This window comes from Galleria mellonella, unplaced genomic scaffold (genome assembly GCF_026898425.1).
Source record: "Galleria mellonella isolate WM207_F2 unplaced genomic scaffold, CSIRO_AGI_GalMel_v1 utg57, whole genome shotgun sequence".
Taxonomy (NCBI): domain Eukaryota; kingdom Metazoa; phylum Arthropoda; class Insecta; order Lepidoptera; family Pyralidae; genus Galleria; species Galleria mellonella.
The window spans coordinates 8,733,603-8,741,528 of NW_026442119.1; positions in this window are offsets into that span (position 1 = coordinate 8,733,603).

A 7,926-nucleotide genomic window follows, 5' to 3' on the forward strand; every position below is an offset into this window, starting at 1 on the left:
TCCCAGTTTTTCCAGCTAAAAATAATAAGTAATTATACACGTCAATTATGGCACATGAAAAGATTCGATCAGGTTTGATGTTGCGCACGCCATTATCTTGTTATTGCAGGTCTTCATAAGTTATCATAGATTATAAATGGTAAGTAGGTACTTAATGTAGTAATTATTTTCCATCGGATCGCATGCTGTGTGCCACCTCAGTGTTATAATCTTAGAAAGAATTTAATTGCGTATTTCTATATATTTTATTATTAGGTAAGTAACACCAGGCTATCTAATATACCCATATAACTTCTAGGTACTGTTCATTTCTTCTGTAGTATTACGTCCTTTAAGGTACTTTTTTTCTAGTACCTCTTGAAATTTGTGAAGGAAAATTTTATGGTTGGAATAATAACAGAACAATTTTATTTTATAATATACTAGCGGCCAGGTACGTGCTTCGCTACGTATAAAGTGAAATAATAATAATAAAAAAAAATTAACATCAAATTTATTTATTCAAACAATAAAAGTATTTTATTAATTGCTAGCTATTTTAATTGTACTGTCAGCACTGAAAAAAGTTTCAATTTGACAGCACATTCCTCACCTTAAAAAAAGTTTGAATTTGACACAAAAATCCCCATTAACAAAATTATCCGCCATTTATTGAATTCATTTGTTACAAAAATGTGATAAATGAAGAACTGCTCGACCAATTTTGTGCAAACTTCACATAAACCATCTACTAAATAGTCCGAACAAAGCCTAAACATTTGCTATGGATAGGTGAACCCGTTCTTGAGTTATAAAATTACAACGAAAAGTGGCATTAATTTTTATATATATAGACTAGTCTTTTACCTGCCACTCTATATATGTGGATTTCAGAAGTAGGAAAACTAATAAAACAGACAACTTCTAGATGGCGCATAAAGATTAAACATACCAGTTCTTAAGTTAAACCTCCAGAAATACAACTATGAAAACCGCATCCAATTTGGTGCAGTAGTTTTTACGTGATTTCAGAGGAAACATAAAAAATAAATGTTGTTTCTGTTTCTATTATTTCTCTTAAGATTCCGAATATAGTTTTTTTTTAATATCTTTCGTATACATCTAGTTATAATTGTGTTTATTAGTAAGATAATTTGTGGTACGCCATAACGCAAAGTACTCGCACATTTTAAAGTAGATAGATTTACAGATGATGACAAGAAAGCTGTTTACGCCCGTTCTAGAAAGTTAGTCGCATAGCCAGCTTCTACTATCATTAAATTTACTGAAATAGAAAATTAGCGATAGTTGATAAGATGATAAGCTTCCCCATTTAAGGAAAATCCCATAATTCTGTGCATTGTATTGTAACGGATATAATTGTTCTACGTTTGTAGATTTATTCTCATGGTTGTATTATGGTGTCGGTGACAGCTGTTGTATTGATAGATTTTGTAAAAAAAGCTGTAGAGATATTTAATGATATTTTAAAAAATACCTACTTTTACAATTTTTTGTTTAAAATACAGCACCATGGACTTTACAGAATACACGGTGATACTTCATGTGTTACAATTTATAGGAATAATGGCGTTATGCTTCCGTACTCTGTAATTTCACTGCCATGTCACATCTTCACTTTTGAAACGGAAACTAAACTATACAAGCATGCCTGTTTTACCTTTGCGAAGTGAAATACGTTTACATAAGTACCTACTTATATATTGAATAAAGAAAAAGTAGGTAAATAGGTACGAAAATCGAAACCATTCTTCGCTGCAAATGGACTCGCTATCGCTAGCTACAATTGAATTTACATATAAATGCAGAAACTGAATCGTTTACTTGTCTTGACATAACAGTTTACTTGCACTTCACAAACGGTTTGAATCACTAATATAAATGCAATACGAATAGTTTGATTTATAAAAAATATTAGCTTCATCATAGGCCTAATTTTATTAAAATTAATAGAATAGAACCGAAGATATTTGGAACAAGTTCTACATACTAGATATATACAAGACTAATATGCATTGATTATATCAGACGTTAACTGTCACAAAAGCCTCCCCCATAAGGGGTATTTTGCCGATAGTTTCCATGCTTGGTAGGCGTGTTGGGAACCGCAGTTAGGATTTGGTGATACTAACATCAATATATGTTCCGCTATGAAGAGCGCTAAATGAACTTAACAGTCGAAGGATAGGCTGGAGCGTCCCTCTTAAAACATCTCTAAAGCCTGACTGCGGTTGCCAATCCGCCTGCCAAGCGAGACAACTACTGGCAAAACTCCCCAAGTGGGAGGCTTTTGTTTAGCAGTAGACACTTAAAGGCTGGTATGATGATAATCAGGAATGCGAATATCATAACAGCATATACGAACAATCAATAGACTTGATTTTTGAGTTAAAGTCATTTCATCTAAGTAACATTTTTATTTCAAAATGTTCTCAGTGTATCATCTATAGTAAATGAATATGACTACTAAAGGAACAACTATAAATACGCTCGCGTTTCATTATATACTGTTTTGTTTGTTTCGAAATTTCGAATCACATTTTCAAACAGAAAATTAAATATGACTGGTCAAATACGTTAGTACTTACTGTGGCTCTCAAAACTTCATTTTGAGCGAAGCGCGCAATTGGATGCGGTTGAAACGTTAAAATGCTTTTAACATTTCAACTTGTATGAGCTGTCCAGTATGAAGTTTAATTTTTACACTGGATAGAAAAGATTTTATATGATACTTACAATGGTAAACAAGCTGATGGCTAATACAGATGAACAACACCATGGCCACAGTAGAATTCATGCGTTGCCATTCCTGAGGACTATGATGTTGGTAAGTATCCTGTAAATTCACTGCCACATTCCATCATTTAAACCGAAACATAGCCATGCAAGCACAGCAGCTTCATAGCAGAAACACGAGAGTTACCTATACAGACGACTTTTTTTTACTTTTTGCCAGAGGTAAATGTTATAAAAAGAAAGTCGTGGATAAGAGAATAGTTTTTTTTACGTAGATAAAAATACATAAGAAACTTTTCCTTCCTTTGAGATATATACTATATGTACTTGAACAATATCTGTCCTTATCTAGATATTTTCTATTTAACTTATATTTATAGGTAATTAGATATATCACAAGAAACATTGTTCGGGCACTTATAGGAGCAGGAGGGAGGGGCTGAATGGGTTATGTCTACCCTAGGATGCGAGCGGAGCTTTTAAAATCTTGACTATGTGCAAAGGTATATTCAACAATATATAGCATCCTTAACTCACGCAGTACAGTTATTAAATAATATTTTAAACATCATTTATATTTTTAGTAGTAGCCTACCAAAGATATTATAAACTGCTCAGAAATATCTGGAATCGGGTTAAATAGCTTTACTATAATTTTGTATGTTCGCTCACTAGGTTTATAACATTAATTTGGTTTTTGTTGTTATAATGTTATAATTATTTTTAAAAAATAAATAATGTACCTTCTTTAAGCAAAATATCTTAAATATGCCAATGCAAGAATCTTAATTCCTATCGCAATCAAGTTGTTAAGTCAAAGGAAATCGTAGCGTCTGCCAAGTAGGAAATTAAAATATTATGTAGCTTGTAACTACCTACATCTACAGGCGGTAATGGACTTCTAATAAATATTATTAAGCTTGGAATATTTAATATTACGCTGAAAAACAGGGATTAAAAAGATAAACGTCAGGGAATATCGCATTAAGTACACCTACTTATTAGTATTCAAATAATTTTGCAATATTATAGATTTTACATATATTTAGATATATATTGTCAAGTAAGTATAATATCTACCATTTTTTTATACCTCTGAGGTGGCAAACAAGCATACCTAATGATAAACGGTTACCGTAGCCTATGAACGCTAGCAATAATGGGTGTTATGCGCGTGTTACCGACTCTGAAGAAACCTCTTTATCCCACTTTTGTAGAACTCCATGCTGTAGTTTTTTGGGAAAACCTCGATAAGGAGCTCATTCCGTAACCTGAGTATTCGAGGGAGAAAACATTTCTCTAAGGTGATGTTATGTATTATTTAAAAGAATTGCCTGGTAATTAAAAAAGAAGCTTATGTGAATAAAGATAGGTACTAAAATTCAAATATTATTGGGCTCATTATGCTCTCAAAGGAAGCATAATTTGAGTATTGTACTTTATTATTTCTTCTATTCCTTAACCTTAACAATTGATTACAAAGAAAGCTATGAAAGGGAGTCTTTGACAATTTTAACAAATTTTCATATTAGCTTTTAACTGTCCACTGCTGAACATAAGCCTTCTTCTGGGAGTGGGGGGAGGAGTGTGCCAGTAGTTGTTACGCTCGGTAGGTGGATTGGTAACCGCAGGTAGGTTTTGGAGATGTTTTAGGTTCCTCGATTATTAAGTTCCCTTAGTCGCCTCTTATAACACTCATGGGAAAAAAGGGGTGGATCTATGCCGGGATTACACGGTCATTATTTACCATATCAAAATTAAATTTAAAAATGTTCATTTCCTTGATCGAGCGAAAATGTAATGAGTATGAAGCATTAAAAAGAGATATTGTACCATAAGTAAGTAGGAATGGTAGCTAAGGTATTATGGAAGGATGGAATTGTTGATAGGGGGAAATCTGGTTGACTTTCAGGTGGTTATTATCTGGAAATTATTGTGGTTTTATCCTCATCTTATTCATCATCTTCATTTCAGGGTTGACACCTCACTGGTGCCTTGCCAACGTATACTGATAGCGTAAGCAGGACTACTATTTAACACCCATTAAAAAACCTGATGTATTTGTCCTACTATGCCTAATAGGTCTAAATTGGGAAGCTTCGTAGTTCATATAAATGAATTGAACTCGAAATCTTGAGCACAAGATCCACACACACGCTTGCGCACACACATACGCACGCACATACACATTTTTTAAGTTAACATTAGTAGGCTTTTATTATTAAATTAAATTTTTTTTAAATTCTCTCTCTTCATTGATGTAACAACTATACTCCTTAATTGGTGTGTTTTGGAATGCTGCAATGAGGAGGAGGGCGTTGATATTCGCTGCACAGTTTTTAAATTTCTGTGGATATCATCGTTTTTCAATAATATTGTAATCAATGTTTTTGTTCCAAATAAATAATAATAATTATTAATTTTATTTAATTCGATGTTCGACTAATTAAATAATACATAGACATTCAAATGGCTTCTCGATGTTCGATTAAATAATTCAGTTGTCAAGCGTTTTGCGTCAATTTGCATAGAAACGAGACGAAGCAGAAGTCGCAAGTAGAAACCGAAATGAAATTCCGATTATGCCAAGATTGGAAAGAATCGCGCCTAATGCTTTGTAGAAAGAAATTTAATTTTCTACGCGATGAAACTTTTAGATATACGTAGCTGGGACGCAGAGCCATCGGATTCTTTCTTAGGAATTAATACAATGCATAATTTTATCTTTTAAACAAATAAGTTAGTAAATACTAGGTAATCTAGGTAGGTATATAATTTAAAATTAGAACTAAAATTTATGTGGAAAAAACTACAAATTATGGATTTGAATTTGTATACAGAAATTCCTCAATTGGCGTGGTGAATACAATACGGTTCACTTTCTACTGATACCTAGTTTTGGTTCACATTTACAATCAAAAATCAAAATATTTTTTTATGCACCTTTAACTATATGATGGGAAATGGATTTGACAGAATACACTGTGATATCCGTCTGATTCTGTTTGTAGGTTATTCAACTCCTTTACAATTTACAGTAGATTACAGAGTTGTATCATTAAATCCGTTTCAACATGTAATTGGATTACAAATGGTAATCAGAGAATCGATAAAAGGATTAGGAAAATCATAGGAATAAATTTATAAGAATTGCTTAAAGAACTCGAAATAAAAATATTTATTTTAGGTGATATCTATATTTTTAAATAATCACAACAAGAGGAGGTTCTAAATTCTTTGTATTCTATTTTTGCAATTAATACGGTTTATTCCCATGTCGATTCTATATTAATTTAAAGTGATTTTAATCACACATGAAAAAAAAAATATAACTTTTTTTTATAGAGAGAAATCTTAAGTTATTACGCTGCTACGCTAGTCAAGCTGTATTTATTACGCTTAATTAGGGTCATTAACCTATATGGCACATTCGATAATAGGTAAACGACTTTTTCGATAAACGTAAATAATATATTTTACCTACGGCGGCAAGTAAGTTTTGATATTATTACTTGATTGTATTATTATATTTGTGCACTTACATCTTATTTCTTTTGAGAGAAACAGAGATCATATAGTTTTTATCCTAATATTAATCTCATCCAATAATTTATTTGCGTTACATTTCTAACAACATTATATAAAAAAATAATATTTAATTAATACAAAATTAGCATTTTAACACAGAAATAGAAGTAGTTATATAAAATCTCTCCCTTCATGGTCGCGTTAAAATACAATGTCGTAAAGGTACCAATGGCCAGAGGAAAGTATCTGTATAGTGCAATGGCGAAGCGGAAGGCCACAGACGATTTCATTGCAAAATCATTGTACCTAAGTATAAACACGTGGAAATATTTCAACCATTTCTTGCAATATACATGTGAACATAATCTCAGCATTCCAGTGGACCTTGACATGTAGATAAACCGGCGAAATATCGCATAAACCAACCTCGTTTAGTCGCCTTAAAAAAATGCAACCTACAATTTTTGGTCGCATAACCAAGTAGACTCCATGATAATGGTTAAACATTGGGCAACTGTTTATTTCGTGGCTATTTTTTAATATGCTACCGGTTTTAATTTATAAATACGTGTAATAACCAAAACTGTAACCGTTTACCGTCAGTCCAAATTTTATTTGTCTTTTTATTTATTTTGTTGACATAAACGAAGTTATGAATTTTTATTTTCTTAATTTAATGGTATGGTAAAATTGGGGTAGGTATAATTAGACGTTTAAAAAAAAGGCATTTATTTGTCTGTTATTGTGATAAACATATCTACACTTTGCGGAACCGTTTTTATTATAATCCTGTCACCATATCTAGGATTAAGTGGGTAGTTAACTATGTTCTCCATTACTGGAGAGTTAACTAGAAATTAACTGAAAATAAAAATACAAATCTTTTAACGTCGGATCAGATTCCTACTACTTTTAAATGTAAAATAATTATAATATATAATAAATAAGAATAATTATAAAAAACGATCATTACGTAGGTATGCAATTTATATTCGTCACAACCTTGCCCTTGTCCCTTTATTTGGGGTCGGCGTAGTTGTGGTTTTCTTTTCAATGGATGATAACGGAATGCTGCCTGCGCTATTGATATAAACTGGCAGAGCACCAGTGAGGGATGATAGGTAAGGGTAATGCAAATCAATTGGCCCAATGTGACGAATTCAACAATAAATCAATTACGACGATTAGTAGAGGGAACCGCATGGATATCGACCTGATATGGTATATTGCTAGCAATAGAGTTGCTAATCCCCCTTACTAACAATCCTTACTCCCTTGGTGTAATTTTTTTAATAGGTGATAATGGAATGGTTATCCCGCCTGCGCTTTTGGTATACGCTGGCGGGGCACCAGTGAGGGATGATAAGTGACGATGAAAGCAAGTCAGTTAAACCATCGTGACGAAATCCACTAGAATTAACCACAATGGTTTCCAGGGGGAACCGGGTGGAGGTCGACCTAGTAGGGTGTCATTACTAATTATTCCTTCCCCCCCCTCGATGTAGTAGGTAGGTACCGTTTATATCGTTCCGTCTAAATGCAATTATTTTATTTATACTTTAACATAAAATGGCGGAGCCACCCCCTATGGAAGGAAATATTAGTAATAGGGGCATTAGTTTCCATTGCTAGCAATATATCATAGTTAATTCTTGAAGAATT